Source organism: Aythya ferina (assembly GCF_964211825.1).
Source record: "Aythya ferina genome assembly, chromosome: 1".
Classification (NCBI taxonomy): Eukaryota; Metazoa; Chordata; class Aves; order Anseriformes; family Anatidae; genus Aythya; species Aythya ferina.
Window position 1 is genome coordinate 115,490,674 of NC_140296.1, and position 27,272 is coordinate 115,517,945.

The window sequence follows — 27,272 nt, forward strand, 5'->3', positions numbered from 1 at the left end:
TTGTATTACCCTAATTAAACTCTCTCTCCTAGTCCAAACCAATCTCTTGTTCCGGAAAGGTTCCCGCCTCCTCAAAGAGAGGTCACAGCACCTTGCAAGACTGGCGTAGAGCCGTTGAACTAAATGGAAAGTCTCTTAATGACCTGAAGGGTTTAGATAGTGAGCCCTGTGGACTGTAGAAGACAGGTAACACCATCAAAAGCACCTAATAACTACTGTCAATGGGCTTTAGTCTCCAAATCGTTAAATGACTCTGAAAGTATTTATCCCAAGGCTGGCTATGGATTCTCAGCAGTACAGAGCACATGAATGGTATTCAATAAAGAATATAAAAACTCTTCCAAGTACAAAAATCTCTCTGTTCAGGAAAATGATAATTTTATGCTTTGCTATTTCTTTTGTGTCAATCTCTTTGTAAGCATCCCTTTGGCTATAGTATTTGCTTAAAGTACGAATGTGTACTATGTGTCAAAATAAAATATTTATTGAATACATTTACTTTGTGTCTGTTGAGTTATGAGCTGATTCTGAAATGCTTCTCCCCAGCACCTGTTGGGGCCGTTTCACATTCTCTCTTGGCTGGAGACAACGAAAGCTTGATGCCTCACAGCTTTGAAAAAACAAATGGTTGAAGAGAACTTGAATTAAAATTTAGCTCAAATATTGCTTTTTGCTGGCATGTGGGACCAAGCAGAGGACTGCTTAAAAGTTCAGGATGGGGATAGTTATTTCTACCAGACCCAGTCTGAGCCTCCTGAGCTGTAGGTGGGTTAAGACTACACGGTAGAGCAGACCTATCCAAGGGTGCTTGCAGTAGCTATGGCCAGCCTGATGCCCCTGGAGGAAGGAAATCTCAAGACTTTTTTTTTTTTTTTTTTTTTTTTCCCCCCACTCTTTCTTACAAGAATCCAAGGAGGAGAAGTGTGAGCCAGTGGAAGACAGAGTATCCCACACTGTGGCCTGTGTCACCCAGACACCAAAATGGGGTACCACCCACAGTGGTGGGGTACCACTGTGACATCTGAGAAGAAAAGGGAAATGTACCTTTCCTTGCCTCCTGAGAGTCTGCATGATAGCTAAGAAATTGAAGGGATTGCTGCACTAGCAGAAGTTGAATAAACAGCCTTGGATCTAGACTGTTGATCCTTGTCAGAGAATTTTGCTTCTAGCTGGAGGAGAAAGAAGGTATTCAGATACTGAGCAAGACAACTACTCAAATTAGGTTACCTGTTGGAAAGTGATACAGCTGATGACAGCTCCTCAGGAAACAGGAGGGCGTCTTCTCAGAACTGTATTGTTCAGGTAAACATCACCAAGGTGGAGATGCGCATTGGAAGCTCAGGCCCTAACTTTGTGTTAAACTCCCTCTTGAGCCACCAGGCACTGCAAACACTGCCCTCTTCTGTAGCTGCTTCACAAAGTTTTCTGTGGCCCTCACTCCACTTCCCCGAGCCTCTGTTAGAAGAGACAGCCTTGAGGCATCTTAAGCCTGTTGCAAGAGATGAAGGACAAACAAAACCAGTGTTATCCAGTTATTACCCAGTTACGTGCTTTAGTTCAGAGATAGACAAAAGCAAAACTTTCTGCGTGTTTCTCAGGGCCTCTCACTCTAATCAGGGCCTCTCACTCCAACTACCAAAGACAAACAGGCTCCTCTTGGGCCTAGAATCATTCTGGATTCCTTCTGGTGGTTGCTCAGCTCCCCTCATTGTCCATAAGCAGCCTATGAAGAGACTGTCTTATGGCAAAAGTCCCTAGGTGCCTGAAGTTATGTGGTGTCACAATTACCCTTAGCTTTTCTGTATGAAGATTTACAACAGAGAACCTAAAAAATGCTGTTTTCCTGTCCACAGGATTTAAATTAAGCGTCATAGGATCTCTACTTCAGATAATCTCAAGTTTGTACACACTTGAACACATTCTTCAGCCCAAGCTAAGGAGCAGACTCAATAACTATTTTATTTTTATTTTAATTCAATAACTATTTTATTTCTTCTACAATCATTACAACTATCAGTCTGATGACATTATTTCTTCCCCAACACAGGAAACCAATTATGTTTTCTGATTAACTCTTGACCTTCACTGGGACATTGTCTGCTAGAGAATGGGAAGAAAAGGCCTGGCAAACAGAAAAGACTGAATGACTTCAAACGATGGTTCTAATTTCTTAAAAAGCAAAGAAATCTCACCCCCTTCTTTTATCTTTGTCTTGTTTCATACAGAAAGAGGCCTTAATAGCCCCTGAAAGTAACTCTGAATGTCCCAAATGTGCTTAAAGAACCGCAGACAACATAAAGAGACTTTAAAAACAAATCTGCAACTGTGGCTAGATCCACTGGGATCAAATAAGGTGATGTCTTTAACTATACCTCCACCTAAAAGCTATGCACATGCAGAATGTTTCCAGGGTTTGTCCATACCTTGAGAGCTGTTTGTCAAGACAAGCCTTGCACATGTAGAAAACAGGATTTAGCCAAGTTACAGGAGCTTCATGGTTGCCTGTAGGATCAGAACCAAAGACAGTGATTTTGAAAAGACCAAGCATATGTGCTTCTTCTACAGGCAGAGCTCTGTCCTGTTGAAATAAATGCACCTCTGTGAAAAGCTAAGCATGTCCAGGCACTTTTGTGTGACGGATGTGAGTTTGTGAAAATGTACTGTGGAGTACCTCCTCAGTTTGCTTCAATAAGAAGCGATTGTATCTGTACTGCTATAGACTTACACTGCTATCTGTATTAAAAATAACATTTTCTTACAAAAAAAAAAATAAAAATCTGGTTGTTTTAGAAGATTTTGTTCCTTGACAGAAAATGTATTGATCTGATCCTGGGAAAGTGACTGTAGCGCTCAACAGAACAGTTCCTGCCATATAATTTTGATGTTCATAAGGTTGTGTAATATTTCATATGAAAAGCCTCTGTCAACTTCCACTGACTGTTGAATCTTAAAATGATTCATCCACACAAATATATTTTTCAGGAAAGCTTCTGAAGCAGCAGGCTGACCTCATTGCAAAATACAATTTAATTGAACATATGTTGATTTTAAAAGTATCTATCTATCTATATGTTTCTTTTCTCTTTTCAGATTTTTAATTGTGACTCACATGGAAATCCAAAAATCCATATACATACATGAAAAAGGAAATTCATTAAATGTAATAGATTTTGAAGAACAAAGTTGCAAAAGCATGTATTTCTATCTTGCACCTTTTGATGTTTACATTTGTGAAAAATTAATAAAAGTTAATGTGAAATCATTAAAAAAAAATCAATATTTCTCAGTTCTGAATTAAGCAAACTTTAGATTGCTAATAATCTCAGTCCAAGTTTGTATCTTCAGATTTGCCTCTCATTACACCTGAATGTTGGTACTAGTCAGATTTCTGTTACCAAGAGAAAATCTGATTTCTCTTCATGCCTTCTATAACTACTTCTCTTAATTTCTAAAGTTAGGGGTTTCAATCTCAAGATAGAATGACGAGTAAGGATGTCAACCACTGAAGTCACTGGTTAAGCCATTGGCTTCCAAAGGGACACATTTCATCCTCAAATGTTTGATTTCAGTAATGTTTTAAAATATTTTTGTGACTAGATATATAAACACAGAGATTCCTCTCACTCATGTTAAATATGGGAAAAACCAGGATAGGCTCAAAGTGCTCAAAACTTTTTTTTTTTTTTTTATTTTTTTTTATTTTTAATTTATTTATTGCTCTCACTCAAATGTAAAGAAATTCTTTTCCATAAAAGAGTTTTATCAACCTGTCCCCAAGTGTGTTGTCAGGACCACTGCCTCACTCGTGTGACTTTTTTTTTTCCATTAAACCTTTATTAGGAATTAACATGGAAACTAACTCATTTCTTGGTCCTACAACAGTTGGTATTTAACAAACCCAGGACAAAGCTTTACTGTGGTGCATAAAGCCACAATTTCTCGAGCATGAGTATATTACTATTTAAAAATCTCTCAACCTTTAAGCTAAGCTTACAGTTCCGTGACCCGTTGCATGTTCACAAGCTGCAGTATCCAGCTGAGCTGATTGGAGTCAAAGCAATGTAAATGTAGCAATCCAAGCACGACCACTTTGGAAAACTGCATCTAAAAAAAATCAAAACAAATAGTTTTTGATCTCTACTCCAAAAGAACAAAATAAGGCTCAATGCAAGTATTACTAATCACTAAAATCTTACTCTAAAAGTGATTAAATTGACTTAAACACAATGTAGAAGTCTTGGGGTGATATGACTGACCCCACCTTTGCTGACTCTGGGGATTGTGGTATGGATCTTCAAAGTGAAACACCATGAACCTCTGCAAACCATGAAGACCTGAGAATTCTAGCAGACATTTTCCATGAAATGGTTGTGGATGGAGACATGAAAAACACTCTGATACTGATCAAAACTTTATTGATATACAGTTCAAATAACACCTCTGCAGTAACTGCATGAAACCAATACTCCTACAACAACCTCTGGTCAAAATCTGATATAGATTCTAAGCAATAATCAGATGGAGACAAGAAATATATCCCAATGCTTACTGACTCCTTCACTATACAATTTTCATTGCCATTTAGAGCCTGTAAGAAAGAATTTCACTTCACAGAAGCAGAATCTTTTCAAGAGAACGATGCTAGAAATTAGAGACCTCAGAAGCACTGACCTAAATAAAAGCTACTCCTTCCCTAAATGTAACTTTTGAGGTTTCCTTCTGATTTAAGGCTGCTTCCCCCTCTCCCCATTCTAATTAGTGCCAAGGAAAAGTGCTGAGCTGCCCAAGAGGAAGGCTGTAGCTTTTCTGCTGAGCCCAGTTGTTCCACTCAATAGCAGTCTTTGGACATCTACTGGTCTGTTTAAGTAGTTGTACTTCGTCTCCATAGAGTTACTGGGACATCGATGCAGTTTTACTGTTTTCTTTTACTTTCAATTGCTAAATCACTTAAAAAAAAAAAAAATAAAAATGATACAATGCCATCCTAAGATGACTGTTCCAAGTGAGCAATTGCTGTAGTTGCCATAGGGATCCTGAATGAATGCAGATGAGGTAGGAGACATCCTGAAGGCTCTATGAGCATTTCTCTTCAGCAGCCCGGTGTGACCAGGAGAAGGGACCCGGCTGCAGCTCCGTACGCCAGGCTGCAGCTGCTGCATAGACTGCACTGAAATGGCGCCTGGCCTGTGAGCTGCCTCAGCCAGAGCCTCAGCACCTCGCTCGTTGTGGAAAGTGGAACTTGGGCTCTTAGGTGATTTTGAAAATGTTACCACAAGTTCCCTAGGCGCAATACTTCGAAACAAGCACTTACCGTGAAGGCTAAAACACCACTGATACCTTATTTGTGATAAACACACCAAGGAAAACTGTGGAAGTTACAAATGAATGAGACCTAGTGGTGTACTGGGGGACCTACAGGGTCTAATTAAAATCAACTAATATTTGGAGAAGAATAGCTTCTCCACAGAGGAAGGAGCAGTCAGTTTTATTATATAGAAGGTTTATTATAATGACAGAAGCAAACAGTCATTCCACTGACAAGGGCTGATAAGTGAGCTTTCTCTCAGCACTACTTTGGTTCCAGTAGTATTTAACTTACCGATGACATGGGAATGAAATTGGTCATCCACACAGAAAATGGTGGTCATTTTTAGGTTGTCTTTATGCTTGCAGCTTTTCCAAACAGCACTAATTCTAGGCTCTATTAATTATAGATACAACCCTGTAAATGCAGGGGCACAATTGCCATAATTTCCTCAGAAAAGATGAACGAACCTAAATGACAACCTGCACACCAGCAGACACAAGTTCTGCCTTTGGAGCACCGTTTACTCCTAAACCACTCATGGAAAGAAATGGATCTTGTAGCCTAAAGGTCTTCAGGTTTGTGCTTTCCACTGGGAGCTTCAGAGACAGACTGGTACATTTATGATAAGAAGAATCAAACCTACGCTCAAGTACTTACTCACAGATGTACACAAGGACTGAATTCAGCCCTAAATTCTTTGGTTTTAAATACACAAATAAGTACAGGTTCAGACTGCACTTTTCTTGACACCGACACAGCTTTTAATTATTACGGTAGGGCTAGAGCCTCAGCTATTACAGGCTGATGTATTTCAGTTATCTTCAGACAAATTACAGAGATTTACTCCATATCTCTTAGAACACCAGGCCAGGCTTTCAGAACTAACAGCGCAACCTCTTGACACCTGTGCTGGAAGAATAGCCATGCTGGCTGGGAGCAGGTTGCAAATCTAATGGTCTCGTTGGGCAAGGCGGTATGATTCCAAGCATATTGAAAGTATTAACAGTATAAGGTATTTAAAGAACGGACTTTGGAGGATATACCCAGGCTCGAAACAGGCAAATTAATCTGAAATAGTGAAAGATGTGAATGGGTTTTCATAAGAGCAGATGTAAACATTCCCCATCTGACTGGAATGAAATAAAAGCCAAGGTGGAATTGGAAGACACACAGTTCAGCAAAAAATAAATACACAAACTTTAGCTTGGCTTGGTCAAGAGTGGACTAGATGGCTCAGTAGGTCCTCTGTTCTCACTTGTAAACATAGAGTCTGTCCTTTATATTCATACCATCTTTTAGTTAAAGCTCAGCATTTTCTTTTAAGAAGACCTCCCCCACTTTTTAGGGTTACTCAGGTATTATTAACATTATGCATTATTACCATTCTAAGTTGTCTGTCTGATGAAGGTTAATTAATCCCTTTTAAGCCACTCAAGACTTAATTGAAATAAACAAACATTATCATATCCATCTTCCAGCTGAAGAAGATGAATCACAGAAAAGTTAAGTTGTTTCTAAAGTCATAAAACAAGTCAGTAGGCAAATCAGGAATAGCAGCCTTGGACTTCCAGACTCCTACCATAATCATTACATTAGCCTGACTTCCTAGAACCAGTATGTCTGAATGAGATAATTTTATACAAAAGAGTTCTCAATTATGCTCACATTTTAGGCTTGTTTCCACTATTACAGTAGCCAGTAGGAAAAGAGTGTCATTTTCAGTGAAAGGAAAGACAACTGCAAGACAGTGTGGGTGAAATAATTTTCCTAATGGGGTATTTTTTATTTTTTTTTTTAATGTTAGCAGGTGTCAGTATTATAAACTTGCAAGAAAGGCCAGGTGCTGCGTTCCGGTATGATCTCACCTTCCTTTGTAAATGAGCATTTAATAAGTCTCTAATTTCCTTGGTCAGGCACACCTCTCCCCGCCTACTCTTCTGGACTATTCAGCCTTACCATACCCACAGCCGGTGATGACGGCAGGATCGCAGGGGTGATACCTCAGGCGTAATTTTCCTGTCAGGAGGGTCATTTGATCAGCCGTTGCCTTCCTCTGCCACGGTGGACCTTCCTCTGCTTTCCAGTACTTGATAGCAGAACGTATGAAGATGGGAGGAAGAAGGACATGGGGGAGGACTGGTGTTTCAGCACAGGCAGTGATGCATCCCATGCCAGCTGGTTGTGTTGTGTGCAGGGACTACAGCACTACAGTTGCTCTAGGGGGGAAGACCTCTGAAATATAGTTGTTTTTGCAAGTGCATCCTACCTCCAGGAAGCAGGCGATGCTGCAGTTTCTTTGGGGACGGTGACTTCTGCAGATTTATGCAGAAACACCTAGCCTCAGGCCAACCCTGTCTCACCCAGGGTCTCCACAAAGTACAGAAACAGGAAGGGCAGCAGCTTTCTGAGCAGTTCTGGACATCCTCCCCAACAGCCTGAGGAACAAAATCATACTGGGGCAGGTCTACCAGGCCTTCCTCCTGCTCCCTCCCTGAGGCCACAGGATAACCATCTGTATACCGCTCTGATAAGTCAGCACCAAGCACCCGGCTTGCACATTGCACTCTGTATCTGTCACTCTGTACACAGCCTATGGACACGAGACAGCGGTAGCAGGACCTCACTGATTCTCCTGAGTTCCTAGGCAGCTTTTTGCAGAGCAACTGAACCACCAGTGGTAGGAGAAAGAACCCAATTCAATTTCCACTTGAAATATATCAGTGATGAAAAGGCCTCATGCTAAACTTCTGCAGTGGTACACTTTTCACCCTGCTGGGAGTAGTTTAAATCACACAATTGAATAATCCTTACTATTAGAGCAGATTTAAAATATCTTAATCAATGCAATCACACACACAAAAATGTACGTGTAGCTGTAAACCTCATTAGCACATGACACCATGCTCAATTTCGCATGCAATTACCTGGATAGACCATGTAATTATGCCACATAATTACCCATACATTTTACGAATGAAGTTGCATGTCTGCAGCTCAAGATGATGTAGCCCTTTCATGTCAACCAAAGCCCTCTGACACATTTTCCACCATACACACCTTCTCTTTTTCTAAAAGGAAGGGACAGAAGTTGAAACAAGCTTGCTGGGAGCACAAGAATTATTAAATATTGTGTTTTAGGCAGTGAGTTTTGTTCTAGGACATGAAGAACAATTGATGGAATTTATGGCTGTTAGCCTGTTATTGCTGATACCTAATAAGTCTGTAAATATGCTCTGGGCTGTCTCTGAGGGCAAAAAGTAACAAATAGGAAATTCATAAACAGGAAATAATTGTAGGCCACGTTCTCTGCTGTACCTAAATCAACTTACTGCAGCGAATAGGAGAAATTACACGGATGTCAGTTATAATTCCCAAGTACTCCGTGATAATCTGTTTCAACCTCAGCATAGATTTAGCCATATAGACTTTATCCCAATTTACGATACGGAAAAGCAAGACTGCCTCTAGGGGACAGCTGTGTCACCTCTGGCTGCTGGACTCCTGACGAAATTGTATGTACAGTGCACAGGTATGACACTTAAACACAAAAGGCTTGATACGCCACTGCCTCGTATCTCACTTTGCCCTTTAATTGTACTTGTTCAAACAGAAGCAGATATAAAATGCCACAGGTTGATATCTGCAGTACCATGCAGGGAGTGTGAGAGGTCTTAAAACTGACCACTGCTGGGTTTGCTTGGCATTCAAAACATAATAATAACAATAATGATAACGATAATGATAATAATAGTAATAATAGCAAATCAGAGAGAATTATATTGAAACTATATTTTATATGAGATCACTCAAAACATTTTATTCTGGTATTGAGTTTGTCATGTTACTGTTTCAATAATAAAAAGCAGCTTAAAAAAATAATTTGGTTAAAGAATTTCTTTTCTAGCAAAAAGTAAAGCAGTCATTCAGTAATTCATTGAAACAATGTCAAATGCACTCTAGGTTTGCTTGTTCCAAAGCTGTAGGTATGTGCCAAAATAAATTTTGGTGATTACTATGCCAACCATTAGTGCCAGGCCAGCGTTATTTTTAGTAACATAGCCACTGCATTCCTGCAAAATAAGGCCCTTCGCAGTGAGAGCAATCTAAGCCTGAAACACATGGGAAAACAGGCAAGGTAAATGGTTCAGTAAGCCAGACAAATAGCAATAATCCGGAGCCCTAACATAGCCTTTGCAAAATTAGACAGTTTTAATGGGTTTATTTTCCCTGGGAAGTGTGATCAGCCCAGTTGTTCCTCGTATGAGCATATCCTAATGCTGGCGGTCTGCTACATGTTGCTCTCTGACAAGGGAGAGGGTACTGGGACATGAATCTGAGAGAAAATTTACAAAGGAAATGGCCAGAGATAGAAATTGCAGTATACAGCATGGCACTTGATGTCAGGCTAGAACTCTTGACATGTGGCTTAGTGTTCAGCTCTGTGCTCTAGGCAGCCCATTATATATAAAAATGAAGCGCTGTGAAATGCCATCATGAATTTTCTTGTGGGTGAGCTTCCTTTACACAGAGGATGCTGGGGGTTTTAACACTAGTGCTGGTGAGGACATCCTCAAAACTATTTGCTGCAACTTTGTAGTGACCTAAAAATCAAAGACAGGCTATTCCGCCACTTTTGGTGAATATCTATTTGCACTTAAATTTGAGAATTCCTGAGCAATTCCACGCTAATTTAGATTACCATTTCACTTTTTTTTTTTTGTTTGTTTGTTTTTTGAGATTGCTGAGGCTGGTATTTAAAAAAGTTCCTTTAAGTGTTTAATGCTTAAATACTTTTAAAAAGCATACCCAAGGTCCTGCTGTCCATGTAAAAATAAGCATACACAGTATCATAGTGGATAAAGTTTACAATGAAGTCTCTTGTCATTATATTCGTGGCAAAGTAATAATACCTATTTTATGCAGTAATTTAAATGTGTAGATCTCAAAGCCCTTGAGGAAAGGGGTTGTAATCATCAACACTAATGATCACTGCTGATGGGGAACCTCAGGAACCAGAAGATAAAGGGATTCAGCAAAGGTTGCCCAGCATACCAAGACCTACCAAGAACTGAACCCTGCTCTCCTTGGAGGTAGGCCAGTACCAGCATTCAATCAGTGTGTGCATGTTGCCCCCCCCCCCCCCCCCCATCTTTTCCTCCCCTCCCATGTTTAATGTCTTAACTATTTTTTTTTTATTATTTTTTTTTTTACAAGTGTTTGTTGGAAGCACCGCTAGATAATGATAAAGAACTCTGACGGTTATAGCAAACAAAATTGATCATTTTGGTTTAACTGCTGTATTCATCACTTAGATTTGTGTAAAAATCTGTGTCCAACTCTCTTCTATCAGAGGCAAACAGGTCATACAATCCATTTTATTAATGCATCACTTCACCAGATAGATTTCCTTCCCTCACCTTCCTCCTGGAAATTGCTCCAAATCCTCTCTGAAGCACCAGAAACAAACTGTCTGTTGACAATTTATTCATAGGTACTTTTTTGACTATCTGTCTTTTGGTTAAACACCCTTATAATTTTTACGTATTTTTGAGTGCATAAACCCCCAAAGCCTACTTTTGCCATACTAAGTAAGCGAAACTATATAATTCATTAACCTAAGGAACACAGAGAAAAGTGAACTTCCTTTTATTTCTCTTATCTGTATCAAAATAATACTTACTAGGCCTAAGTAACATTGAAACTACGTAGTGACTCTTGGCAAATTTTAATTTCATTCAAATTTGTTTCACATTTATAAAAAATGCTCCTGACTAGGCCTGTTCAAATTTTTTTTAAAAAAATATTTGCATTAGAGAAAATATTTGCATTTGAAGAAACAGATGTTCAGTTAGAAAACATCCCGTCTTTTCACATTTTGTTGTAAAAAGTGTACTTTGGAACCACCTTCTGTTATAATAAAATGGAGCAAATAATATTGAAATTTGACTGACACCTTCCCTTTCACCCCGTAACATTCTCTCCGTAGGAAATTTTGTTTTTGCAGAAAAAATTGATGTTCCTTTGATTTCATGTTGGTTTGTAATGAATACTCCTTAAGATCTTGAATATTTTCGTGGAAAAAAAAGTATCTGTTTCTTTCCAGTTCTACTCCTGATTCTTTCTTCCTTCATTCAAGTGTAAATCTATGGTAGTGAATGAAACTACAACTATGTTTAAACATATGTTTTAGACTGTTAATTATTTTAGTTTTACTAGAAGGCTTTAACCTCTGTTCATTACTGGCAGTCTTATAGTTTATTGTTGGCAGTACACTTACAAGTAGAGAGGTGAAGGGGGAGAAGCCCATGCAGAAGTGACTTCACAACAGACCTTCACACAAGACTTAGGACAATGGATAGCACATTAGGTAAGAAGAAAAGAAGGTAGAAGAATGAGAAATGCAAGACCTTGCACTCTTAGACTACCGTAACATTTTTTTGCTAGGTGCCCTGGAAACAGGACCAAGAGCTCTGTCATGCTGGGCATGGACTGCTAGACATCCACGGGGAGATGGCAAAAGGGTGACGTGGTAGGAGTTCAGACTTACAATGACTGTCTTCCTCCTCTCTGATTATAATCTTCTCAGGCTGAATTGGTATCCTTCCTCAACCTACCATAACACAAACATGGATCCATCATTTCTATCTGCCCTGGGTTTCCCTCTCTATGTCCTCATAATGTTTAAATGCCATGCTTCCCTCTGTGTGCTTGACAGCGGGCTTCTGTGGCTAACCCAGTAATCCTGCTGCCACAAGAGACACTGCCTGAATATTTTCATCACCTTTTTCTCTGAATAGCCTAAGAAAGTGTTGATCTCTCTCATATGACTTTTGTTATATATCCAGTCTACTTAATATGTGGTATTTTCTCCAATAAACTTGCTTTTGAAGGTATTCAATCTTTGTCTACATCTTTGGTGGATTTCTGGCTTTCACTGTCATGTCTTGAGATAGAGATAACTTCTGCATCAGCTATCTGTAGCCTTACTCTATGGATTTTTTCTGACCAAACCTTATTCAAGTAGATAAATTTATCTTCCTTATTTCTTCTTCCTCTGGACATTTCCTTGGCATTACAATGTCAATGCCTTGGTTTACTTCTTTTATTCCTTCTACTCGCTAGTAGCATGACTGAGCTGCAAAAGATTCTCCAGGCTTTTGGTACAACTGTCTATTAACCTCATCACTATCAACCAATCACTAGTGGGGTTCTGCAGGGCTCTTTTTTAGGGCCAGTTCTCTTAAAAGTTTTCATATACTATTTGGATGCAGGATTTGAAGGAAAACTAAGTATGTTTGTGGACAATGCTAAACTGGGAGAAGCTGTTGACTCTCTTGAGCGTAGAGAGGCCTTGCAGAGAGATCTTGACAAATTAGAGGGCCAGGCAACCACCAACCACATGAAGTTCAACAAAAGCAAGTGTCAGGTTCTGCACCTGGGATGGGGCAACCCTGGCTATATGTACGGACTGGGGGACGAGAGGCTGTAGAGCAGCCCCACAGAAAGGGATCTGGGGGTTCTGCCTGACAGCAAGTTGATTGAACATGAGCCAGCAGCGTGCCCTGGCAGCCAGGAGGGCCAGCCCTACCCTGGGGTGCATCAGGCACTGCACTGCCAGTCGAGGGAAGGGACTGTCCCGCTCTGCTCTGCGCTGGCGTGGCCTCACCTCAAGCACTGTGTGTAATTTTGGGAGCCACAATAAAAGAAGGACATAGAACTATTAGCATCCAAAGGAAGGCTACACAGACAGCGAAGGGCCTGGAGGGCAAGATGTACGAGGAGCAGCTGAGGTCCCTTGGCTTGTTCAGCCCAGAGCAGAGCAGGCTGAGGGGAGGCCTCATGGCGGCCTGCAGCTCCCTCACGAGGGGAGGGGAGCGGAGGGGCAGGCGCTGAGCTCTGCTCTCTGGGGACAGCGACAGGACCCGAGGGAACGGCATGGAGCTGGGACAGGGGAGGGTCAGGCTGGGGGTTAGGGAAAGGGTCTGCACCCAGAGGGTGGTCGGGCACTGGGACAGGCTCCCCAGGGCAGTGGTCACAGCACTGAGCCTGAGGGAGTTCAAGCAGTGTTTGGACAAAGCTCTCAGACACATGGGCTGATTTTGGGGTGGTCTTGTGTGAAACCAGGAGTTAGACTCAATCATCCTTGTGAGTCCTTTCCAATTTGGCATATTATACGATTCATCATATTGCTGAGCTGTCTTCTCATATTCTTTGAATGCTCTTTGGGCTCCATCATCACCACAGTTTAGATATTGTGAAATATAATATTGAACTTTGATGTCTTTATGTCCACAAGTATAAAAGCTTTGCTCCCCCAAACCGTTATGAAGTTACAGATATAGAAAAAAAAAAAAAAAAGCTGCATTAAGATGCGTCTCTAAGCAAGAAGTTCAGGATTCAGAAGATGGAAAACCATAAGAAAACATGGGTAGCCTTGCCCTCTTGTTCTCGCAAGGCTAGGAATTATTAAAGAACTATTGTAGTTTAGAACAGAAAATCAGCACTCCAGCACAAGTTTCTTACATCTAACACAGACACCCAAGCCAGCATCTCTCTGACTATATCTGAGGGTTTTTTCATCAGATTCTTAGTAAAAGATGAAAAGAGAGAGCAAAAGAAAATCTTCAATTCAGTGTTTATTATCAGCAGCACTCCTAAGACAAAGAATGAAGAAGGTAAAAAGGAAAGGCATGTCTAAGAAGCAATTGCACCAATAAATAAGTAAAAATCAAAATCATTTCCCTCTTAACAATGAAGAATATTTGGGCGTGAAGAATAGTATGAATACCAATGAAAGGTAAATTCAAAGGAATTAGTGCCTTCACCATACAGTAAGTGTTAGGTTTCTGGAAAGCTAAGCTGCTGTTTGAGTGAGGCTTTCAATCAAAGGTAGGATTCATCTGATACTATGTAGATATCTGTGGTGTAGGTAGTCTAGAGACTACAGATACCTGCAGATGAACAAGTCACTCCAGGCTCCCTTTGAGTCCATGGAAGGAAAAATAGGCCTGTCTAGGCTGTGATTCATTCCATCTAAAGTAGGTCTAAAATAGGTCATATGAATCACATCCTATAAGTGCTTGTTTCCCTTCACCGACTGTAAAGAGAAACTCGCCTAGATGTAGATATCTATACCTTGTAGGCCTCTGAAGTTACAGGAGATGAATCTCACTTCAGACTGACACTGTTCTGGTACGAGGAAATTCAGACAAATTCTGGGAGGAAGAAAAGCAAAAAAAAAAAATGTAGGAAAGAGTGGTGGTAGGCCAGGTAACCAAAGACATTATCAAGCTGGTCAGAAATTAGTCAGAAAAAAATATATAAATTCCAAATTATTAGAACTTGTACCGTCTGACTGCACAAAGTGAATGCCATGGATATAGTGAAGAGACGGAAGAGCAGAGTTAGTAACAGATGACAAAGCAGGCATCTCCCTGATTTAATCAATGTCTATGTAATCATCTGCACCTGAACCATACCATGGTTTTGGCAATAATTAATCTTCTGGATCTTTTTTTTTTTTTTTTTTTTTTTTTTTAACAGTTCCAATTCCAGAATTCCAGTTGATGTGCACATTAAATGACCCAAAAGTTCACCACTGAATTTGGCCCAGAGCCCACAGAAAGAACCAGGTAATTTATTAGGGAACCATCCTTCAACTTCCTGTCTCATAGAAAGTCTTAGCAGGATTTTGAAAATATTAAAGCAAATTACCGAATTGCTTTTTAAATGACTTCAGATAACCTGCACAAATGTTATGCAACATACATTTGCAGGGGAGCTTGACTTTGTCTCAAGAGATTTGCTTGTTTTTGCCCAAGAATTAAATGTACTCATAATAGATTTTCTATCAGAAAATAATTAACTCAGTCTTAACTTGCATTACCGTTTCGATTTATGGTTGTGTTTACTATGTGTTCTCTTTTACAAAGCCACTTGCGGAATTTCATATTTCCAGAACAGCATTTTATTGAGACCCATTTGCTCGGAGTACTCTTTTCTTCATGATTTAGCTAATGTTTTAGATCATTTATTTTTATTGACAGTGAGACTAGTCCATTTGGTTGACTTTCTCAAACATTAATCCCTACAACTTTCATTTAGACTGCCAAGGTTTCCTCATTTACACTTGAAATCATCCCATTCACCTCTCTAGGAAAAGGGAAGTTAGACCTCACATTTCTTGCTCTCAAAAAGAAAGAAGAGAAATGGTAGCACCATCCCATTGCCCTTGCTTTTCTGATTTACAGCTGTCACTGTGGAGGACTCTGGGAAGATAGGTGAGGGCAGCCACCCTCCATGTTACTTTCCAAAAGTTTCTTTCAAAACATGATGCTGTACCCTTCAATCAAAAAATATCCTCTCTTATTCACCGGTGAACTATAGCAGAATTCTACCAGACTTAGTGCTTATCCTAGAGCATTTGTGAATCAAAGATTTCCAGTGGTAAGTTGAAAAAGACAGCCTTACGCAGGAGCTGGAATAGGCAGGCAGTGACACCAACCAGATCAGGCTGCCTGCGATTGCACTCGACGGGGTTTGGTGTCCAAAGTGGTCCTCTATTCTCTGCTCCCCAGCCTCAAATCTTTGACAAAAAAAAAACAGAAAATTGTCTCCTTGGGAAGAAGGAAGTGATTTTATCTTCATTTGATAAACCTAGCTAGTTTTGTAAGCTAACATAACATAACTGCAAGTTCTTATTGGGCACATACCAATGGGCACATGACAGTTAATTGAGAGTATCAGAAAGTTCACTTCATCTCATTTTATGACCACTCTGATCACTTCACATAGCCTTCTCCAGGGGAAAGGCTGTAAATCACGACAACTGAATGAAACAGTTGAATTATGAGGTTTTGTCACTAGGAATTATACTGTCTTCTTTCTAGGATGCATTTGTCTCAAGTTAAAAGTTCCTAAAATAATAATTGTTTTTGTATTGTTCTGAGATTTCTATCAAGAGAATAATTTCTTGCAGATAAGGTATCAATTACTTGATGACTTCAGCCCCTTTCGAATCATCAGCTGATAAGCACAATTAGGTGCTGAATCAGAAGGACCCTTAAATACACGATCTAAATCCTACGTACCCGGGCCTGATCCAAACTGGGAAAATAAAAAAAATAATCCCAAGGAATCTGTAGACACCATTAGAAATAAGATCTCTGTAATCTTGACTAATATTTAGTATGAGGGACTAGATAGCTCCAGTGTTATCTCTTGTGCTTTCCACACTTATTTTCTACTCTGTCTGAGAAGAAAGCACTGGAGATGCAAGGCTAGATGTACATTTGATATAAATTAACATAGTTCCACTGAAGCCAACAGAGGTAAAACGTTCTAAAACTGCTACAGATCTTTTCCCACATCTTTTTTAGAATGGATGTAGTATATTTATTTATATTAAAGTGCAGAGGTCATCTGAGCAGTAATCTCTAAGACACAGGCTTGCTTATCTTTTATGATGAAGGAATTACATTTCTTCTAGCTGAGGTGATAAAAATCTACTATTTCTTGGAAGATGACTTGCTGGAAAGTAGATAAATTGAGCGCACCCTACTCTGTGCTAGGAGTTGAAGAGAGATGATTGCTGACCTTGCTAGTGAAGAAGGGCTCTGGTGTTAATGCAGTTAAGCTAAAAAGATTGTGTTGGTGTCATTCAGGGGTGGATAGTGTTTTGTTTTTTTTTTTACTGATTAAAAAAATAAATACAAGTTCATTACTCTTATTGGGGCCAGGCAAAACACCTTAGTCAAGTAGAAGTGCATTGTCACAATATAAGTATATTCTTAAAAATGTATTATTTTCTAGTAGGCCAAGTTCAGCCTTGTCACAAAGCTCTAATCCTGTCCACTGCTTGTTTCTTGTTTCTCTTGAAGCCTGCTAGATGTGGAAAGAAGCAAATAATGTTCCCACCACTTACCAAATACACATGACCAAAACAGAGATGTCCCCCTATTCTTGTGGTGACTGTGGATGGGTACCAAGTTGCGTGATGCAGCTGTACGGCATACTCCATGGCATACCTCTTTCTGTGTCAGGAAAGCATGGGATCAGAAACATAAGACAAATTTCTGTTCCTTTGATGGATGAAGAAGGTATGGCCTGTTACAATCAAAAGGCTGGACAAAGTTGGTGCAAAGAAGCGCTTTGCAGCCAGTGGCGTACAGACAGCATCGTGATCTACAACTGGGGCTAGAGCAAAGTATAAATTACCTGCAGCACATCACCTACTCAGCAGCTTTGCTTGTGGCTCAGCCAAGTCACGGTTGTTGGTTTAACCAGTAAATATTCAGCCTCTCTTGAAGAGACTGTTATTCAATTATCAGTTTACAAATAAATATTTATTTTTTTTAGGCTCCCTGAGTGCATTTTCTCTTTTTATTGATGTTACTTCACATGACTGAACGCTAGAAATATCTCCCGTTGTAATTATGCAATGGAACATTTATTTGTAGTTTCTGTTTGGGTTTTATGGTCTGGATAACATTTAGTCATAGCGAATGTCTGCCATTTCTATTCATTATTTATTGTTTGTATTTCAACAGGACGGTGTGAGAACTGGACAGTTAATGCCTCATACAATTTTGCCAAAAGTGCAGCTGCAGAATGTTGCTGAGGACTTCTCCAAGTCACCACCAGCAGGAATAAAGCTAAAAATGCTTGCACGCACGGTGCATGCACTGCTGTGGGCAGAGCAACAAGGCTCAAAAGAGGTGACAGCACCAAAATCTGGGTGGCCATTTGGCTGCTGCCATGTGGCATGATCCAGCAGACAAAACATCACCTGTGTGCTCACAAGGGGGAGGAAGAATGGGTCTAAAACAGTTCAGGACTTCCTATCTAAACCATACTTTGAGAAGCTGAGAGTCAGAAACACCGCTTTGCCCTGTGGGACAATTCTACGAGAGAGCCATAGAGAATGGGCTCAGAGAACGCAGTTCAGGCAAAATGGTTTTCCTGGTATGAACCTCTATTATTTGGCACTACATCTAGGAATAAAACATAGCCCTCTAGGTTCGCAGCTCAGCATGGTGACTAGTCAATGACAGGGTGTCCTGTTTGTTCAGCTTTACAAAATGGCTGCTCTCGCATCACCAGCTCCCAACCCCCTGTGAAGTCGCAAGCCACCTACGATTTTTTTCTGCCCTAGTTTCTTAAAAAAAAAAAAAAAAAAAAAAATCGCAACACCGCCAACCACTTTTTGCATGGCAGTCTTGGTCGTCTTTCACTACACCGGTCCATCCAGCCTGTTATTTAAGTTCCTACTGGAAAAAAAAAAAAAAAAAGGAAAATGAAAAAAAAGAAAAAAGAAAAACAACAAAAAAAACTTTCTTCCACAGTGCCCACACAAAGTGAGTCAATGTTCTTTTCCATTCATCTCAGAGAGACCAGGATTGCATCCAACATGTTTTCTTAAAAAAAATGAAACAGAAAAATAGAGGAAGAAGCACGGGTAAAAACACCAGGACATTCATACAAATCAGCTGAATAGTTGCACGACTGTGTTTCTACAACCCTTAATCTTCCTCACTCACGCCCTCCCTACTATCAAACATACCATGTGGGCCTTGCTGGTTAACTATTAACTTACTTTGTGCATAACAGAATATTTAAAAATCCTATATAGTAGCAACCTTTTTGCATGTGATCATACTTTTTTCTTTCTTTCTTTCTTTCTTTTTTTTTTTTTTTTTTCTAGCTCCTTTCTCTGAGATGGATTATCCAGTTAGATGTTTTATATAAGAAGGCCCTCCTTCCACCACTATAAAATTCTAAGTCCTGGGCAATGGCTTCAACTTGACAAAGTTTTGGCTCTTCAGTTGTCTCACTACAGGCCTTGGGGACTCTGAGAACAACACAATTGCTCCATTTCTTTGACACTGATCTTCCTTGCTTCTGGATTGCTCTTTGCTATCTGTAAGGCTTGTGTACCCATCAGTGCTCAGTGTAACAGTGTGGAACATCAGCCCTGCCTCATCTACCAAGGTTTGGTGCCATTACTGGTTTGAGGCAAAGCCTAATGGATGAGGAGTGACAAACTGCCAGCAGGTTCAAAAGGTAGTATCAGATACCCTTGAGATTTTTTTTTTTTCTTCTGGATTTTTCCCTGGATTTCATTTGGTATTCATATGGAGAGCTTTATTTCCTAGTGCTGAGGTCAGTGAGGGCAAGTTACCCTGCCAGGGGCAGAAAGACCCTGCTGGGGTGCTCAGAAAACAGCCAGTCACCCAGCTACAGGCTGCCCGATCATCTTCGCCCACCTTGCAACAGCGGCTTGGGAGCGTGTCTGTGGCATTGGGTGCGGCGAGCAGCTCTGGTGCTGGTGGCAGCCTGCAGCAGTAGAGCAGCAAGAGCAGAGCTGTGATACACAGGCTTCTGCTGTACAAGAAAAAAGCCCCAGTGCTTGCTGAGCTTTTCAGCTGGGCATTACTTATCTGTTAATTTAATGGGTAGGTTTGATTAGCGCTGATTAGTACTGATGAAATAATGCAGTGTCTTCAGATGTGCAGAAGGATTCTCCACACACAGCTTCACCATGCTTTTAAAGTGATGAATGTGCTGAGGCCACGAACTATCTTAGGATGTCGATTTTAATGTTGTGCTGGTAACTAACAAGGTGTGCCAGCGCAGGTGGGTGCACAAGGTAAGGGGCAGAAGCAGCGTGCTATTCCCAGTTTACAGATCAGACATCAGGACGAGAACAGGCCACATCCTCTGCACTTACTCACCCAGGAATCCTGAAGGAAATCTGCAACCAAACCCTGATCTCTGAAACCAGGCTGAGAGGAGGCTTCTGGCACCTCAGCTGAACGTGGCCCTGCTTTGGAGGCCCTGATGGGCAGGGCCTCCCTGCACCACCTGTGGCTGAGACCGGTGAGGCCTCAGGGTGTGGTAGCGGGTCCACCTGCTCATCAGCCAGCTCAGCAGCTCTGAAACATGAGCAGCAAAGCCAAGCAAAACCGGAAATTTATTTTAAGTGTGCAAACAGAATGGTAGGAACCTGTCTCGTTGTGCACGGCACGTTCGAATAAAGTGAATGGTGGTTTACGTGTAGAGACCTAACAGTAGCACATTTCCCAACAAGGTTTTTCAGAAACCTTGCCTTCAGTTAAATTGTGTAAAACCCAGATCTGAAGCTTTCTGTGGAAAGCCTCTGCAAAGGTAGCACCTCTAGTTTCTGAGTAATTGTGATTCATAATAAATGCTTGGCTTCCCTGATATCAAATAAGATTGTACATTTGATTTCAATGATCAAGACTTCATTCATTGTCTCTAAGGCATCATTCTTGGTTTTGACAGACTTAACTTTCCTGATATTCCAAGAACCATGCAATTGTTGAAGGTTTTCATAATTCAGAATAATATAATGTCAATTGCATTCCAAAACCAAAAATGAAGTTATAAGTGGAAAAAAAAATGATATTGTTAAACACACTCACCAGTTTGTCCCTGAACTAAATAAATCACAACTCTTCCATACATTATTAAATTATTAAAAAATAAAATACATTAAATAAGAATTAAAAATGAAAAAGTATTAACTAAATGTGAACCATTCTAGGTCTTCAGCTGCCAGCAATTAAAGCAACTATATCTGAGTATGGTTAAAGTTATACCAGGGTACCAGACACACATGCAAAAACAGAAGCAGAGCTCCTGAATGCAAAAATGTTTTGTTAACAATTTCTGAAGTAAGAACAGATTTCAGAAATGAGGTGTGTGTGCACTAAAGGAATTAGTGTGACACCATTCTGTAGAATTCACCTTTGCATAGAGGGCCCTATGTGACACTTTTAAAGAGCATTTTGAGGATAAAGTTTTACAGATGCCTTCCATTAAGCTGGAGGGAGGACTTCACCCCCTCCAAGCAGAGACTTTAGGAGTGATCACCAACAGAAGAGTGAGAATGCTCCCTAGCCTTCCAGCAAGCCAAGAAAGACAAGTTTTGAAAGAAAAGTAAACCAGTCAGAATTCTGGTTCCTCTGAACTGCCCGCTGGTTTCACTGGGTAATCCACCAGAGCCTTGCATCTGAGTGGGCACGGTTTTGCACGGATTCTGCACTGAAGTGTCACTGAATCACCGGGAAGTGATAGGTCACAACTTAAAAAATGGAAGGAACGACTCCTGCCAGACAGGAATAATCGGCTTCTGACATGAGCTTTCCCCAGCCTCCACACCATTCATTTCTGCAGAATGGCTTAACAAAAGCGTCAACATAAATTTGACACTCTTATGGAAAGCCACCTCTAGGTGGAAGTATTGACCCTGCAGATAGAGATGAGATCATAAATACCTATGTGGCAGAAGTGATGGCAACATTTTTTAAAGATACTTCCTCTTATATTTTGCTCTTGAAACTGTAATTACATGAGGTGCCTTGAGATTTATATATCCAAAAGCAGGTTGCAAAGCTCACTTGAGACAGGAATTTGTTTCTCTCTTGGCCCAGAGGTTTATGGTTCAAAAAAGCACTTCAAACATGCCGGACATTTACCTTCGGTGAACACAGCAGTGAAGGGAGCATTCTGGTTTTAAACATGTACTTAAGTGCTGCCCCCCAGACTCTGGTTGCCACCTTGACCAGATTTTGATCAACAAGGCCTGCACATGTGGCTTATTCAATGTAATGGAAAGTTTTCATTTCAAATGGATGAAACAAGGACATTGCTGCTACTGCCATTTCCCTCTTCTGAGAACAAATCCTGAACTCCTGACTCCATATTTGAGTAGGTCATTCAAAGGATGACTCCTGTACTTTGTAAAGTACTTTGAGTGCTACAGATTGTAAGTGATATGTAAGAGTAGGCACTGTCATTATTCCTGCTTTGTAGAGTAAAGGTGTTATTCACAAGGGATCCCAAACCAGCCTTCTCAGACTAATTTCTGCGGAGGTGCTGAGGTAAGACGGACCATTTAGTTCACTTATCCAGATGATCGTGACACTTCTTTTCTCACAGTCTAGGCTCTTAGTTACAAATTATGAGGGAAAATTTCAAAAGGCACTGAAATGCTGACTTTCACTGAAAATCACCACAAATTAGATGCCCCACCTCCATTTTGCACTCTAAAACTAAATAATAATTCATTATGCTCTTGGAGGGGGTTCTTTTTCTTTATTTACAGTTTTGTTTTGTTTCTGTTATATACTGGAACCTGATGAGGAGTACTGTTTGGTTAGGCATACAGTTTCATAAATGGCTAAGTGATACAGAAGTAAAGCTGAGCATTATTATTTTTCCCTTTAGGTAGGTTTTATTTACCATCAAAAACATTGTTGACATTGACTGAACATCTTTCATCAACTGTTTGTGGTGCAGGGAAGAGGCTGAGAGGGAGGTGGGACAGCTGCTGGCACATCTCAGACTCTGGTCATGGCTCATACCTGCCTACAGGGATCATGGCTCAACTCCTCTTCATACCTGAGCACATTTGCTCATGTCTCCCACCCATCTGATGAATGCCATAAATGTGATGCTGCAGGGTACCCTCAGGTGCAGCCTTGTCGATAATTACTGGTAGCCCTGTTCCTCAATTACCGGTAGCCCTGTTCCTCACTGCCTGCAACACTCTTCCGAATTAGAGAGCAAGGTCAAGCTGAAAACAGAATACCAATAGGATAACTTTGGATCTGAATTCATGGCCAGGTAGCAAAGCTTGTGCCTAATGTCTCTAGGAAGGGCTCTGCCATTTGTGCAGCACCTAGAGAGTGTTTCCACCAGCGTGGTTATTCCTCATTAGCTTCGTGACCAGAGAGCTGACATTACTCTCGGGTCACGTCTTAATCCGAGCTTCCTCTGTGCCATCAAACATTGAATTTCATCCTGGAAAGGTGTGTGCATGTGAGTGTGTGCGTGTGAGCAGCCGAGTCAATGAGAGAATTGGTTTCCACCCATAACTGGCACTAATTAAGTCAGACAGGCACAGCGGTGTAAGCTGTTTGAGAGAGGTGGCCAGGAGAGGAGAAGAGCGAGGGCCAGCCCTGCAAGCAGAGACCAGCAGAGAGTGGTCAGATCTCCAAAGGGAGACAGGAATCATTGGACACAGAGTATTATCTTTCACTATATATCTCTGTAGATAGATTTCCACATATATAAACTAGTTTTCCTAGTCCAGACAAGCTCAGATGCATTACACAGACAGCCGTATCATGAACACCTTTTGACTTACCATCACGGTGCCCCCCGCAGGGCTCTTGTGTGGACTGAGAGGGGCAGGGAGATGGTATCGCTCAGCTGCGTCTAACTCTCTCTGCCAGGAGATAGCAGGGATGCAGGCTGTTCAGTGGGCTCAAACGTTGGCTTTTCCCAGAGTGCTTCTCACTGAGGCTGACCACTGGCCCTGTAAGAGACAAGTGTAGGCACCCCGAGTGAGGCAGGAGCTGGGAAATAACTGCTATGACTCATGCCAGATACACAACCAACACTGTGTTTTCTTGGTGCTCTTATTCTTAAGTGAAGAACTAGATGCCAGAAGAAAAATTAAGCTCTTATTAATAAAGTGCTGTGAATGTAACCTTTCCTTCAAGATACAGTTGCACAAGCCCGTGCACTATGTTTTATACAAAACAAAGTATTTTCTCATAATCTCTTAAAATATCAAGTACAAGGATATGGCTTTTTGTTCACAGGGTAGCTCACTGATTGATTACATGTTCATACAGGGGTCAAAGTCTGATCTTATTTATACCACTGTAAATTAGATGATTTGCTACATTCTTTATAGAGGGATATTACTTTGATGTTAATATATGTTATAATTAAAATATTTGGACTAGTGACCACTGACTGCTTGGAGTTGGTCTAGAAACCAGAACCTTGCCTTCTGCCCTTTCTGTCTGGTTATCTGAAAGACCAAGCAAGAAGCTCAGAGATGCTGTTGCACACTTGAGTTTGTGCTTTGGATTCTGGCATCTTTCTTGCACCCGTTCTTTAATAGGGAGAAAAAATCTAAATGGCAGAGCATATATCCTCCAAGCATTTCACTCCACCCACACAGTTCTTTTTCTTTAAAACAGTGGCTTATTCCCAACTGGAAAGGCAGCAGTCTAGCTAGAAGACAGGTTATATTCAAGAGAGAAAGGAAGGAGGTGGCTGAATCATAGCAATTTAACTCTGGCTGGGTGGATGTAAATCCAGCCACTGGTTGCTGCTATCACAAGCTTGGTATGATTTCGGATACAGGGAGCAGCATATTGTTCTGGGTAATGAAGGCTAGAGGTCAGAGCAGGCTATGCATTTGCCTTTATTGCTTGCACTCCAGCAGGTGCAATATTCATTGCCTCTGCTAGGAGCACAGCCATCTCTAGCATTACTAATGAAATGTCAAATCATATTTTTATTTACTTCCTTTCTTCCACACCTGCAAATAACCACATTGATAAACCCCAAACTGATCATTTGGGGGTTTCTAAGAATGCCCTGAGTAAAAGCCAGCCCTCAGTAAAGAACACCGCTTTTTGGAAGCAAACTAAAAAGGTTCATTTGGGGCTTTTCATAAAACAAATCTTGCAACAAAATTAATTTGTCCGGCATTAGTCATCATCCTTTCTGCATGTTAAGGCTGTTTCATCTGAATAAAATAGATTCTCCCCCGTTCCCCCCAGATATCATAGTTATACTCAGTATTCACAAAGGGCAGAAAAGACACACAGCTGAGTGTGTCACATTAGCACGCTTCACTGCCCACTGTGGCCAAGTCATGCAGGATAGTTCTGGTCACAGATCAGTTGTCAGCTTTTTCCCATGAGTAGCTTCCTGTACCTGCTGTCTTGTCAAAATCTTTGCTACAACAGGTGGGAGGATGGCACTTTTTTTTTCTTTTTCCCCTTTTCCTCTTCCTCTTCCTTTTCCTTTTCCTTTTCCTTTTCCTTTTCCTTTTCCTTTTCCTTTTCCTTTTCCTTTTCCTTTTCCTTTTCCTTTTCCTTTTCCTTTTCCTCTCCCTCTCCCTCTCCCTCTCCCTCTCCCTGTCCCTCTCCCTCTCCCGCTCCCACTCCCTCTCCCGCTCCCTCTCCCTTTCCCTTTTTTTCCTTTTCCTTTTCCTCCCCTCCCCCCTTTTTTATTGGCTTGCCTCAGAAGTAGGCAGCTTTCTGAGGAACATCGACATTCAGCCCGATTGTACCTTTGTACCAAAAACCTTCCAAGAGGGGTAATACTCGTCAAGTTTCATTTCCAGAGTAAGTTTCTCCTGTGATGCACTCTGTGCTAACATAGGTGCCAAAATAAGCTTGTAAAGGAGTCTCCTCTAAACCCATCCGCTCAGCCTCTTTCCTTTTGTTCCTTCCTACTAGGTTTTGTTTTTCTGCTATTAGCGTTAAGAGGTTTTTAGGGAGGGAAACTGTTTTTGAGTCAAGTGCTCTTGGTTGTTCCTGGGGAGCACCAGGCTGGTGCTGCCCACAGATGGCAGGGAACTCACCAGGTTTCATCTTTAATAGCTCAGAGAGGTATCTTCTCTCTGCACTTGGATTAGACGATGCAGGTGGCTGTCCAGATGTGAGGCTCAGTCTAGTCACAGCTGGAAACAGAGAAGGGGGTGGGAGTTAGGGCTCTTGGGTGGGACACGTCGCTGCTTTTCCCGTCATTTAGCCCCTGAATGTAAATTTTCTAACAGAACGATGACAAAGGCAGGGTGGCGTGTTGGGGTTTGTTTCATTTGCAGACAGTGGATGTGAGAAAGGAAATGTTTTCTCTAAGGAGGCGAGCAATCTGCCTGTACCTACAGGTCTCTCTTTGATTACAATTAATTAATCAGTAGTACATGCTAGAAATGTGCCAAGCACTCTCTGATCAGAGAAGCTCCCAGTCAAAAGCCAAACATGTAGAGATAATTTAGAGGAAAGCCAGACAACGTGATGTCCTTTGTGGAGTAGCTGCTGCAAGAGCAAATGCATAGCATTTTGATATTTGGGGGAGGAATATTTTAGGAAGCCAGCAGCGAACATCTGCTAGGATTAGAGAAGGACACTTCATGGGTTCTGATGAAGAGGATGTTTGGCCTCCCAGCTTTTTCTTCAATAAGTTTTGCTTTTCCAGCCTGTGACAATCCAACTTCTAATCAGAATTAATTCAGTAGGTGAGAGAGAAGCGACAACTTTCTGTCAAGGTGTGCTGAGGATAATTCACCTGAGTTACATTTCAGAACATCTCAGGCTTTTGACTCAAGTACTAGTTTCTTAGGGGGTTTAAACCTGTCTCTGACATTTTTGTTCTGCCTGAGAATCTGCAGAAGATAAAAGATGCTGAACACTTACATTCATCTGCTCTTTCCATTTCTCTGTCCCAGAAATAGCCTTTTATTAGGTGGACACTTGAGGAAGGGGAACAGAAGCTTTGATGGTGACCCACTCCATTGTGACTGGCTGGAAAGAGAGGACTTGAGGCTGGCCTACAGCTTCTGCTCAGAACCAGTGTATTCTCTTCCTCAAGAGGAAAGCGTTAGCCTGATATTAGATCACTTCAAACTTGATCCTGTGACGGCTTTAAAGATTTACATAGATTATTTGTGTGTACTTTGGGTGCAGAAATTCATAATCATTCACCCAAACCACCTTCACAATCACTGTGCTGTTCCTCAGCATTATAGAGACATTTTATCTGCTCTGTCATGTCCTCTGATTGTTATCACAGTTTTACTTTGCATGAAACTTAACAGCAGTGGAGACTTCAGTACTTAGGTCTAACTACTAACCACTAGCCATAGCCTCTGAGCACCTGCCCTGTAAGGTTGTTTACAGGAACAAAATCCCTCACAAACTTCATGGGATTCTTGTTTCTGAATTCTTGAGTTCTGGAAACTCTTCTTAGAAGGACTGCAGTCAGAAAAGATCTTGGTGTGCTTTTGAGAAGAAAGAGATGTTAATATTGGATACTCAGCACATGAAAATTTCAATGAAAATGTGACATCTACAGCACCTTCCATAGTGCCTCAAGACACTTTTCTTCCAATGATTTTTAGTCTTCATTA

General features: G+C 41.0%; 1 long non-coding RNA gene across 1 annotated transcript; it reads right to left on the bottom strand.

The window, feature by feature from the left end:
• Positions 1-1,364: 1,364 nt before the first annotated feature.
• Positions 1,365-25,823, bottom strand: LOC311434112. The gene is made up of 5 exons (XR_014691260.1): positions 25,725-25,823; positions 23,481-23,651; positions 3,995-4,104; positions 2,424-2,502; positions 1,365-1,489 (listed from the first exon to the last, which is right to left on the bottom strand). It is a non-coding gene; the product is annotated as an uncharacterized lncRNA (long non-coding RNA).
• Positions 25,824-27,272: the final 1,449 nt, after the last annotated feature.